The sequence below is a fragment of the Trichosurus vulpecula genome (assembly GCF_011100635.1).
Source record: "Trichosurus vulpecula isolate mTriVul1 chromosome X unlocalized genomic scaffold, mTriVul1.pri SUPER_X_unloc_2, whole genome shotgun sequence".
Classification (NCBI taxonomy): Eukaryota; Metazoa; Chordata; class Mammalia; order Diprotodontia; family Phalangeridae; genus Trichosurus; species Trichosurus vulpecula.
The window spans coordinates 3,507,343-3,520,201 of NW_023494378.1; the positions used below are offsets into that span (position 1 = coordinate 3,507,343).

General features: G+C 38.4%; 1 pseudogene; it reads right to left on the reverse strand.

The window, feature by feature from the left end:
* Window positions 1–225: 225 nt before the first annotated feature.
* LOC118833174 lies at window positions 226–1,308 on the reverse strand (annotated as a pseudogene).
* Between the last annotated feature and the right edge of the window lie 11,551 nt (window positions 1,309–12,859).

The window sequence follows — 12,859 nt, forward strand, 5'->3', positions numbered from 1 at the left end:
ATTCATTCTATTGGTCATAATTCTTCTTTACAACTTGACTATTGTGTAAATAAGTTTAATGAGAAGGTATATGTAGAACACATATCAGATTCCATGCCGTCTTGAGGTGGGGAGGGGAAGAAAACTTGGAATGCAAAAACTTGTGGAACTGAGTGTTGTAAACTAGAAATAAAAAAATCTAAAAATTTTTTTAAAAAGAAAGGAGTTCCCTGTTTCTATGGTCTTCTAAGAAATAAAGTAGCCGTTATCCTTCTGTGGTTTGATATCTGGTTCTTTGACTGGCTTCAATTCTTCCTCTGGTTTGGGTTTGACATTATCATCCTTTGGCCTTTTGGTGAGATCAAATACACCTAGTATTTCTGGTGCCCAGTGTGCATTCACAGGAGGAAATTCAAAGGGTACAGGCTCTACAAGACCATAATTTGCTTTGAGTTCAAGTTGTGGTGCTTCTGTTGGAACTTTTTGGAAACAGATGAATCCATTTTTTCTGGCACATTTTTTGAAAGTATTTTTCACTAGACTTCTAATTTTCCTAAAGAAGAGATGTCCTGAAGGTTTGGCGGTTGTTCCCGGTCCTTTGGTTCCTCCATACTCTTTGCACAAATGCTTCAGCCTCAGCATAAATTTTTCCTGATTACTGGAGAGGCCTGATTGCTTCACCACATTTATCACTTGCCAGCAAAGTCTGACCATGATAGCAGTAAGCGTAAGTTGCGTAAAAACACATTTTCAAGTGAAGGTATTTTCTCCATCTAAGAGAGTGTGTAGGCTCCAAACTGGATAAAGAGTGATCAGCTCTTGGATAGAAATTGGCTTTTTCGTATGCCAGTGCAGCAATTAGACCAGGATTATGTTTGGGTTCAATGGCTGGAGCAATTGTAATTTCTTGAGCTTCAGCTTGACATTGAATTATGTAGGAATCTATGAGTCAAACATCCAAATCCCTGCCTGTTTGTGCAGCTGTGTGGTGTGGGAATATGGTTTTCCTTCAAATGTTTGAAAATGCCAGCTGCAATTTTCAGGCTTCTATGAACCTCTTTTGCTTCATCTTATGTTGTGTTTTGTTTTCCAGCCAATCTTGATGTATGTTTGGTGTACCATAAGGCTACGGTTTTTAGCCATGGAAATCAATTCAAACACAGCATCTTGCCGGGCACTTGGAACATGTCCTTGTAATGTATCAGTCCACTTAAAGTTTTGAACATGTCTCAACCTGCTTTCTTGGGTGGAGTTATCCAATGAATTTATGAAACCTGGCAAAAGCGAAAAGTAGGAATTTGTTGCATCCTTCATCATTTCTGGGTTACAGGTTAAAACAGTGAATAGCTCAAGCAGTCCTGCCCTTGATGATCACAAATCACTGCAAGTGTTAGAAGCTGCAGAAGTTAGAGTTGTTGCTACACCATAATAATTAAAGGAGACAGGTGCAGTGGCTTTTAGTGGGTTCCAATGAAACCAGTGTTTCTTTTTTCCCAGATGTTTTCTACAGATCTACGTAAGAGAAACCAGGCTTCTCAGAGAACCTTGAAGCAGTTATTCTGAGGAAGCAGAGACAATGTCAGTACTCTGTAGACTAAAAGCATAGCATTACAGGAAACGGAAAACCTGGGGATACTGAGCAAAGGTCACGTGGCCCCTGAAGCCATGACAAATAACCTTGAGATCACTGCTACAGTGGCCAGTGTGGCCCCTCTGCCTCACTTAGGGCTTAGGAGTCGGGTTGTGGCCCCTCCCTTGGGTCAAGAGCAAAGGAGGAAGAACTCTTCCGTTTTCTCCTTCAGGCTCAGGTGCTTCAATCATAATGATAGCTGCAGGCTCCTCCTGGACACTCCCAGGAGCTATAAACATTTCTAAAGAAACATTTTCCACCCTATTCTTCCATATATTAACTTTTTAAGTAAAACTTTCAGTTTCATCTTTTAAAAAAAATGTTAGTTTTTCCTTGAAGAAACATTTTTAAATCATTGACTTTGTTGAAAATATCTGACAAAACACAGTTCTTTCAAATAGTAATTAATTTATTTAAGTTTTCAACATTCACTTCCATAATATTTTTGAATTCCAAATTTTCTTCCCCTCCTTCTTTTCCCTCCACCCCAAGACAGCATGCAGTTTGATATAGGCTCTACATATACCTTCATATGAAACATATTTTCACATTAGTCACATTGTAAAGAACAATTATAAGCAATGGAATGAACTGCAAGAAAGGAGAGAGAGAGAAGAGGTAGAGAAACAGAGAGAGAGAATGAGAGAGAGAGAGAGAGAGAGAGAGAGAGAGAGCACAAGCAAATAGTATGTTTCAATCTGCATTCAGACTGCACAGTTATTTCTCTGGATGTGGATAGCATTTTCTATCATGAGTCTTTCAGAGTTGTCTTAAATCCTTGCATTTTTAAGAAGAGGTAAGTCTACCAAAGTTAGTCATTGCAAAATGTTGCTATTACTGTGTACAATGTTCTCCTGGTTGGTTCTGCTCATTTCACTAAGCATCAGTTCATGTGAGTCTTTCCAGGTTTTTCCCCAATTCTGCCTGCTCATCTTTTCTTACTGAACAATAATATTTCATCATATTCATATGCCACAATTTGTTTAGCCATTCCCCAGCTGATGGGCATCCCCTCAATGTCCAATAACAACCCCCACAAAACGAGCTGCTATAAATATTTTTGTACATACGGGTCCCTTTCCCACTTGTGTGATCTCTTTGGGATACAGCCCTCGAAGTGGGATTGCTGGGTCATTTTTATAACTCTTTGGGCGTAGTTCCAAAGGGCTCTCCAGAATGGTTAGATCAGATCAAAACTCCACCATCAATGCATTAGTGTTCCAGTTTTCCCACATCTTCTCCAATATGTATTATTTTCCTGTTTCATCATGTGAGCCAATCTGATAGGCTGATAGGCTGATGATGCCTCAGAGTTGTTTTAATTTACATTTCTCTAATCAATTGTGATTTGGAGGAATTTTTAATATGACTATAGATATCTTTAATTTCTTCCTCTGAAAACTGCCTGTTCACATCCTTTCACCATTTATCAATTAGGGAATGACTTGTGAATACAAGTTATAAATTTGATGCAGTTCTCTGTATAGTTTAGAAATGAGGTATTTATCAGAGACACTGGTTGTGAAATTTTTTCCCCAGCTTTCTGCTTTCCTTCTAATCTTGGTTGCATTGGCTTTTTGGAAAAACTTTTCAATTTAAATAATCAAAATCATCCATTTCATATTTCATAATGTTCTCTATTTCCTGTTTGATCATAAATTCTTCCATTCTCCATAAATCTGACAGGTAAACTATTCCTTGCTTTCCTATTTGCTTATAGTTATCAACTTTTGTATCTAAATTGTGTACCCATTTTGACTTTATTTTGGAATAGCGTGTAAGATTATGATCTATGCCTAGTTTCTGCCATACTATTTTCCAGTTTTCTCAGCAGTTGTTGTTAAATAGTGAGTTCTTATCCCAGAAGCTGGAGTCTTTGGGTTTATCAAACAATAGATTACTATAATCATTGACTGTTGTGTCTGGTGTACATAAAATATTCCACTGATCTCTATCCACTCTATCTCTTAGCCAGTACCAAGTAGTGTTGATGACTGCTGCTTTATAAGACAATTTAAGATCTGGTACAACTAGTCCACCTTCTGATGCCTTTCTTTTCATTAATTCTCTTGACATTCTAGACCCTTTGTTCTTCCAAATGAATTTTGTTATTAAATTTCCTAACTCTATAAAGTATTTTTGGTAGATTGATTGGTATGGCACTGAGTAAGTAAATTAATTTAGATAGAATTATCATTTTTATCATATTAGCTCAGCCTACCCATAAGCAACTGATATTTTTCCAATTATTTAGATCTTTATTTGTGTGAAAAGTGTTTCATAATTGTGTTCCTATAGTTTCTGGGTTTGTCTTGGAAGGTAGACTCCCAAATTCATCAGGAAGAACAAAAATAACATGGTTTTGAAAGCCATAAGTCATTATGAAATAAATTAACAAAATCAGATTTATGCTCAGTCAAATATATAACAACTTCATCTTTCAATTTCAATAATCTGTTTAAATTTCTCCCTCTTCAGAGCTGCTGCATGATTCATCATATTTTCTTTTTGTTGACAATTTAAGTGTACTACAAACTGGTAGTGAAGACTCTGCCACATGGTCATCAGTATTGTTTTTCTTTTTTTAATTTAATTTGTTTAATATATTTAGTTTTCAGCATTAATTTTGACAAGACTTTGAATTACAAATTTTCTCCCCATGTCTACCCTCCCACCCACTCCAAGATGGCATATATGTTGGTTGCCCCATTCCCCAGTCAGCCCTCCTGTCTGTCACCCCACCCCACTCCCCTCCCATCCCCTTTTCCCTTACTTTCTTGTAAGGCAGGATAAATTTCTATGCCCCATTGCCTGTGTATCTTCTTCCCTAGTTGCATGCAAATACTTTTTTTGTTTCTTTTTGAATATCTGTTTTTAAAATTTTGAGTTCCAAATTCTCTCCCCTCTTCCTTCCCCACCCACCCTCCCTAAGAAGGCAAGCAATTCAACATAGGCCACAGGTGCATCATTATGTAAAACCCTTCCACAATACTCATGTTGTGAAAGACTAACTATATTTTGCTCCTTCCTAACCTATCCACCTTTATTGAATTTTCTCCCTTGACCCTGTCCCTTTTCGAAAGTGTTTGTTTTTGATTACCTCCTCCCCCTATCTGCCCTCCCTTCTATCATCCCCCCTTTTTTATCTTCTTCCTCCTTCTTTCCTGTGGGGTAAGATACCCCATTGAGTGTGTATGTTATTCCCTCCTCAAATCAAATCAGAGGAGAGCAAAATTCATTCATTCCCCCTCACCTTCAACCTCTTCCCTTCCAATGAACTGCTTTTTCTTGCCACCTTTATGTGAGATAATTTACCCCATTCTATCTCTCTCTCTCTCTCTCTCTCTCTCTCTCTCTCTCTCTCTCTCTGTCTCTTTATATATATATATGTGTATATGTGTGTGTATGTATATGTATATATATATACATATACATACACATACATACATACACACACACATATATATATACATATACATACATACACACACACACACACACACACACACACACACACATATATATATATATATAACATATGTATATTCCCTTCAGCTACCCTAATACTGAGGTCTCATGAATCATACACATCATCTTTCCATGTAGGAATGTAAACAAAACGGCTCAACTTTACTAAGTCCTTTGTGATTTCTCTTTCTTGCTTACCTTTTCATGCTTCTCTTGATTCTTGTGTTTAAAAGTCAAATTTTCTATTCAGCTGTGGTCTTTTCATGGAGAAATCTTGAAAGTTCTCCATTTTATTGAAAGTGCATATTTTGCCTTGAAGCATGATACTCAGTTTTGCTGGGTAGGTGATTCTAGGTTTTAATCCTAGCTCCATTGACCTCCGGAATATCGTATTGCAAGCCCTTCGGTCTCTTAATGTAGAAGCTGCCAGATCTTGGGTTATTCTGATTGTGTTTCCACAATACTCAAATTGTTTCTTTCTGGCTTCTTGCAGTATTTTCTCCTCGATCTGGGAGCTCTGGAATTTGGCGACAATATTCCTATGAGTTTTCTTTTTGGGATCTATTTGAGGAGGCGATTGGTAGATTCTTTCAATTTCTATTTTACCCTCTGGCTCTAGAATATCAGGGCAGTTCTCCTTGATAATTTCTTGAAAGATGATATCTAGGTTCTTTTTTGGACCATGGCTTTCAGGTAGTCCAATAATTTTTAAATTATCTCTCCTGGATCTATTTTCCAGGTCAGTAGTTTTTGCAATGAGATATTTCACTTTGTCTTCCACTTTTTCATTCCTTTGGTTCTATTTTATAATATCTTGATTTCTCATCAAGTCAGTAGCTTCCACTTGCTCCAATCTCATTTTTAAGGTAGTATTTTCTTCCGTGGTCTTTTGGACCTCCTTTTCCATTTGGATAATTCTGCCTTTCAAGGCCTTCTTCTCCTCATTGGTTTTTTGGAGCTCTTTTGCCATTTGAGTTAGTCTATTTTTTAAGGTGTTGTTTTCTTCAGTATATTTTTAGTATTTTTTGTGTCTCCTTTAGCAAGTCATTGACTTGTTTTTCATGGTTTTCTCGCATCCTTCTCATTTCTCTTCCCAATTTTTTCTCTACTTCTCTAACTTGCTTTTCCAAATCCTTTTTGAGCTCTTCCATGGCCTGAGACCAGTTCATGTTTTTCTTGGAGGCTTTTGATGTAGACTCTTTGACTTTGTTGTCTTCTTTAGGCTGTATGTTTTGGTCTTCTTTGTCACCAAAGAAAGATTCCAAAGTCTGAGACTGAATCTGAGTCTGTTTTTGCTGCCTGGCCATGTTCCCAGCCAACTTACTTGACCTTTGAGTTTTTCATTGGTGTATGACTTCCTGTAGAGTAAAGAGTACTTTGTTCCAAGCTTGAGGGGATGCACCGTTGATTTCAGAGCTATTTCTATACAGCCAGCTCTGCCACACCAGCACTCCTTCTCCCCCAAGGACCAACAACCTGGACCTGAATCAGATCTTAAGCAGGTTTTGCACTCCTGCTCTGATCCGCCACTTAATTCCTCCCACCAGGTGGGCCTCGGGCCAGAAGCAACTGCAGCTGTAGTTCTCTAGCTGCACCACCCCCGCTGCCCCTGGGGCGGTGGCCAAACCACTAACTCCTTTCGCTCTGTCCCCCGCAGCTTTTCCCATTAACCTCTGTTGTGTTGTGGGTTGAGAAGTCTGGTAACTGCCACAGCTCACTGATTCAGGGCGCTAGGGCTTGTTGTGCCTGGCTCTTGGTCTGGTTGGTCCTGCTGCCACCAACGCTGGGCTCTGCTCCCCTCCGCTTCCTGCACTGTGGATGATAGACCTTACCCAGTGACCATCCAGGCTCTCCTGGGCTGGATCCCTGCTTCCCTCTGGTATTTTGTGTGTTCTGCAGTTCTAGAATTTGTTCAGAGCCATTTTTATAGGTTTTTGGAGGGACCTGGTGGGGAGCTCATGCAAATCCCTGCTTTCCAACCACCATCTTTGCTCCCCCCCCCCCCAGTCATTAGTATTTTTACCTCTTCTGTCTAAATTTAGCCACCCATATATAACCAAAAAATATTTTTGTCCTAAAATATGAATAAATACTGCTAATAATTTCTCAAATACATAGTAGCCTTAGTTTATTAAATTACAATTGTTTGTGCTTAAGTTAAAAAATTGTTGTTCACACTTACATATATATATATACACACGGTGGTAGAGCTTTTGTCTTTACGTGCTCCATCTAAACACTTTTGTTTCTGTAAAAGAAAATCACACACTCTAACAGAATAAAATCCAAAGATACACTGATTTGATACTTACATGGTGAGGAATGACAGCAGGAAAATAGTAAAAGTCTTTATTTTCCATAATTAAATTGTTATATATCTGTAAGAGCAGAAAACTTTTTATGTACAGTAAAAATGCTGTAATTCATAACATATAATAGTCTCAAATCTGAGCCAAGGTGTTTCTGGTAGTGTTTGTTGGTATTGAGTGAGTAGTATGATGGCATGTGCAGCGCAGAGTGTGTGTGTGTGTTCTGTGTTTAAAACCTAGGCTGCAATAAAGTAGTGCTATGAAACATGAGGAAGTGCTGCCAGAAACACTTCGGATTAATAACGTATTTGATCTTGAATTAATTTTTGGTCATTCCTCATTCAGAAACCATTTATGGTAGCCACATTTTTGTGAACCCCCACATATAACCCCAGTTGGGGTCAAGATCCAGAGATTAAGAACTGGGATACAAAACAGAGGGCCAATCTTGTAGTCAGGAAGACCTGGGTCCCAATCCTCCCTACTAGCTTGGCCATGGGATGATAAATCATTTGATCCCTCAGTGTCCCAGGCAACTCCCTAATCTGTGACTGACTGACATGAACTGCAGGGCTCTCCAAACTAGAGTGCCTTCACACCAGTGAAATCACAGGGCTGGATGCAATAATCATGCAAATAATAGAAGCAAGTCTCTGTGGTCCTGGTCAGACCTTGCTTAGAATATTATTCTTACATCTAGGATCCATATTTGTGAAGGACATTGACAGACAGGGATTTAAAAGGACTTTGAGAGACAGGAATTTGTGAAACCCCTGGAAACTTCATCCTGTAAGGAACATATGAAAGGAGGAGGGTTGTGTGGTGGAAGGAGCCCTGAATGTAGAATCAGGACCTCAATTTGAACTCCAGCTCTACTCCCTACTGCCTATGAGACCTTGGACAAATCATTGAACCTCCCTTCCCAGGCCTGTTTCTGTTGGTTAAGTGGAGGAGATTGGATGCTGAGAGTTCTAAATTTCATGAATCTATATGGTGGCATTTCACTCTAAAAAGGGAAGACCGAGGAGACAGGGGTAGCTGTCCTGACATATATGAAGGACTGCCACAATGCAAAGGAATTAGATTTTGGTGTGGCTTCAGAGTAAAGAGCCAGAATCAAGTGGAGAGATAAAGTGCCTGACAAATATTTGTTGCTTAATAAATATATCTGTGATTGATTAATTAATGGATTGATTACATGGATGCAGGTTTGTCTTAACACAATGAAAAAGTGAACTTTCCAAAGGAATGACCTAGGTTGGGAGGTATTGAGTTCCCCATTATTGAAGGACTCCTAGCAGAGATTGGATGGCCAGGAATAGCATAGGGAGAAGTCATTGTGTCTCAGGTAGGAAATAAGAGTTTAACTCTCCGTCATTTCCAGGCCTAAGGTTTGAGGCTTCTGTGAATTGTCTGCTTTGGTACAGCTCTGATGGGTTTGTGGGGAGGGGCATCTCCATTTCTTTACTCTCCTCTCCTAGAAAGTTGCAATGTCTCTTTCAAGAGCAAATAAACTACTGGCCTTGCTCAATTCCTTCTCCATAGGGAACCTGGTGTGAGACCGCAGAAATTGTTCCCAGGGGAGATTTGTGCTACCCATGGGATGCTTTCTGTAATGTCTTCATGATCTCCTAAGTGCCAGATCTCTCTTCTGCCTTTCTTTTCTTAGATGGACATTATCTGCTTAATGTCTACAGGTTCTGTGGCCCCATGGGCCTTAAGGCAGCACCAATGTCTCCCCTCTTTTTGGGGCAGGCTTTTTTCTCCATGTCCTTGGTCTCTGACCCCTTTCTTTAGAGGGGGCATGTGAAATCCCTTTTCACCACTCTTGCTCCAATTCCCACCTACCCCTGCTCCTCTCTTGCTAGCCCTGAGTCCAGATTTCCTTTCCCACCTCATCATGAAAACTCTCCTTCCCAGGGCTCAGTCCTCCCTCATGCCTAGTGTTCCCTGGTATTTTCTGTACTTGTGGTACTCACTTTTTGATCATTCCTGCCCCTGGCACAAGCTTCCTCTTAGTTGCCTCCTTCTCCTTTCTCTTCTATTTCTGGGACAGAAATCCTGTGAGACAAAAATAATGATAGAACAACTCATATTTCTGTACAACTTCAAGACGTATACAGTGCTTTCCTTACAAATGCCCTATTAAGTAGGGAATACCAGGATCACTACCATTTTACAAATTAGGAAACTGAGGCCAAAAGAGTTTAGTAGGCAAGAGGGGAAGGGGCCTGTATGAGAAAATAGCAATAAAAGTTACCAGTCAGTGACTCTGGGAGGAAGAGCCCCCATCAAAGCTGAGTGTTCTGGTCTCCTCCCATTCACTCTAAGGTCCTTAACCAATAGATAGTTCATATTTCTGCACTGCTTTACTGGACAGAGATCAGGGAAGCTAGGTGGCTCAATGGATAGAATTCTGGGTCTGGAGCCAGGAAGACCTGAGTTCAAATGCAGCCTCAGACACTTACCCTGGGCAAGTCACTTAATCCTGTTTACTTCAATTTTCTTATCTGTAAATCATACTGGAGAAGGAAATGGCAAACCACTTCAATATGTCTGCTAAGAAAACCCCAAATTGGGTCATGAAGATTCTGACACGACTGAAAAATGACTAAAAAGCAGAAGTATACAGAGTGCCATCATACAGAAGAAAAAAACTTTTAAAGAAATATTCTGTAAAATGAATCAAAACATAGACAATTTCTTTTTTTTTAGATTTCTTTTTTATTTTTAGTTACAACACTCACTTCCACAAGTTTTTGAGTTTCATATTTTCTCTCCGTCCCTCTCCTCTCCACTCCACCCCCCAAGATAGCATGTAATCCTATGTAGGTTCTACATATACTTTCTCATTGAACTTATTTACATAATAGTCCAGTTTTAAAGAGGAATTATAAGCAATGGAATGAAATATGACAAAGAAGAAATGAAACCGAAAAAGAAGGAAAAAAAGAGAGCAAATAGTTTGCCTCAATCTGCATTCAGACTCCATAATTCTTTCTCTGGATGTGCATAGCTTTTTCCATCATGAGTCTTTTGGAGCTGTCTTTGAACCTTGCATTGATGAGAAGAGCCAAGTCTATCAAAGTTAGTCCTTACAGATACCTTGCATCTGTAATCTTATATAATGTTCTGCTGCTTCTGCTCTTCTCACTCATCATCAGTTCATATAAGTCTTTCCAAGTAATAATCAAGTCCATATGCTCCTCATTTCTTATAGCATAATAGTATTCCATTGCATTCATATATCACAATTTGTTTACCCATTCCCCAATTGATGGACATCTCCTTGATTTCTAACTCTTTGCCACCACAATAAGAGCTGCTGTAAATATTTTTGTACATACAGGTCCCTTTCCCATTTGTGTGATCTCTTTGGGATACAGTCCTAGAAGTGATATTACTGGGTCAAAGAGTGTGTACATTTTTATAGCCCTTTGGGCATAGTTCCAAATTGCTCTCCAGAATGACTGGATCAGTTTACAACTCCACCAACAATGCATCAATGTTCCAATTTTCCCACGTGCTTTCCAGCATTTATGATTTTCCTGTTTTGTCATGTTAGCCAATCTGACAGGAGAGATGGGGTACCCAAGAGTTGTTTTGATTTGCATTACTCTAAGCAATAGAGATTTGGAGCATTTTTTCATATGACTCTAGATATCTTTAATTTCTTCCTCCGAAAAGTGCCTGTTCATATTCTTTGACCATTTCTCAATTTGGGGAATGACTTGTATTTTTATAAATTTGACTCAGATCCCTGTGTATTTTATATATGAGCCCTTTATCAGAGACACCGGTTGTAAAGATTCTTTCCCAATTTTTTGCTTCCCTCCTAATCTTGGTTGCATTGACTTGTACAAAAATCTTTCACTTTAATTTAATCAAAATTATCTTTTTTTGCAATTTGTAAATCTCTCTGTCTCTTGTTTGGTCATGAATTCTTCCCTTTCCCATAAATCTGACAAGTAAACTGGTCCTTGCTCTCCCAAATTGCTTAGATCTGGTCTCCTCCCATTCACTCTAAGGTCCTTAACCAATAGATAGTTCATATTTCTGCACTGCTTTACTGGACAGAGATCAGGGAAGCTAGGTGGCTCAATGGATAGAATTCTGGGTCTGGAGCCAGGAAAACCTGAGTTCAAATGCAGCCTCAGACACTTACCCTGGGCAAGTCACTTAATCCTGTTTACTTCAATTTTCTTATCTGTAAATCATACTGGAGAAGGAAATGGCTAACCACTTCAATATGTCTGCTAAGAAAACCCCAAATTGGGTCATGAAGATTCTGACACAACTGAAAAATGACTAAAAAGCAGAAGTATACAGAGTGCCATCATACAGACCCATTGTGACTTTATTTTTGTACACATTGTAAGATATTGGTATATGCCCAGTTTCTGCCATACTGTTTTCCAGTATTCCCAGCAGTTTTTGTGAAATAGTGATTTCTAATCCAAGAAGCTGGATGTTTTGAGTTTATCAGAGTAGATTGCTATGGTTATTGACTACTGCATCTTGTGTACCTAACCTATTCCACTGACCCACCACTCTGTTTCTTAGCCAATACCAAGTAGTTTTGATTACTGCTGCCACATTATCTGATATGGCTAGGCCACCTTTCCTAACATTTCTTTTCATTCATTCCCTTGATAATCTGGACCTTTTGTTCTTCCAGATGAATTTTGTTATTATTTTATCCAGCTGTGTAAAATAATTTTTGGTAGTTTTATTGGAATGGTACTGAATAAGTAAATAAATTTAGGTTAAATTATCATTTGTATTATGTTAGCTTGGCCTAACCATGAGGTACTGATTTTTTTTTCCATTTATTTAGGTCTGACTTTATTTGTGTGAAAAGTGTTTTGTAACAGGTCCTAGTTTGTCTTGGCAGGTAAACTAGTATCAAGATACTACTATTTACTTAAAAGTTTAGGACAATGAAAAATACTTCAAATGTCATCATTTAATGACATCAAACAATATCATCATTTCATCATTACTTTAAGGCTGCTATTTTCTGTACAAATCCTAATATTACAGTCAGATGAATTCCAGAGTCTTCTTTTATTGGATTTGAACCTGTGAGACAGTATATTCCTGTTTAAAGGAAAAAATGAAGTTAAATGAAGTCATTAATTTATGACAGAAAGTGAGTAAAGAATGCCTTCAGTGAAATAGGAATTCAGGTTTCTATCTCTTGTTGTTGTGCTTTGTGAGTAATGTGTAGGAATGCCAAGGATTTATGTGGGTTTATTTTATATCCTGCAACTTTGATAAAGTTTTTTATTATTTCAAGTAGTTTTTTTTTAATTGATTCTCTAGGATTCTCTAAGTAAATCATCATATTGTCTGCAAAAAGTGATAACTTAGTTTCTTCTTTGCCTATTCTAATTCCTTCAGTTTCTTTTTCTCTTCTTATTGCTAAAGCTAACATTTCCAGTACCAATTTGAATAATAGGGGTGATAATGC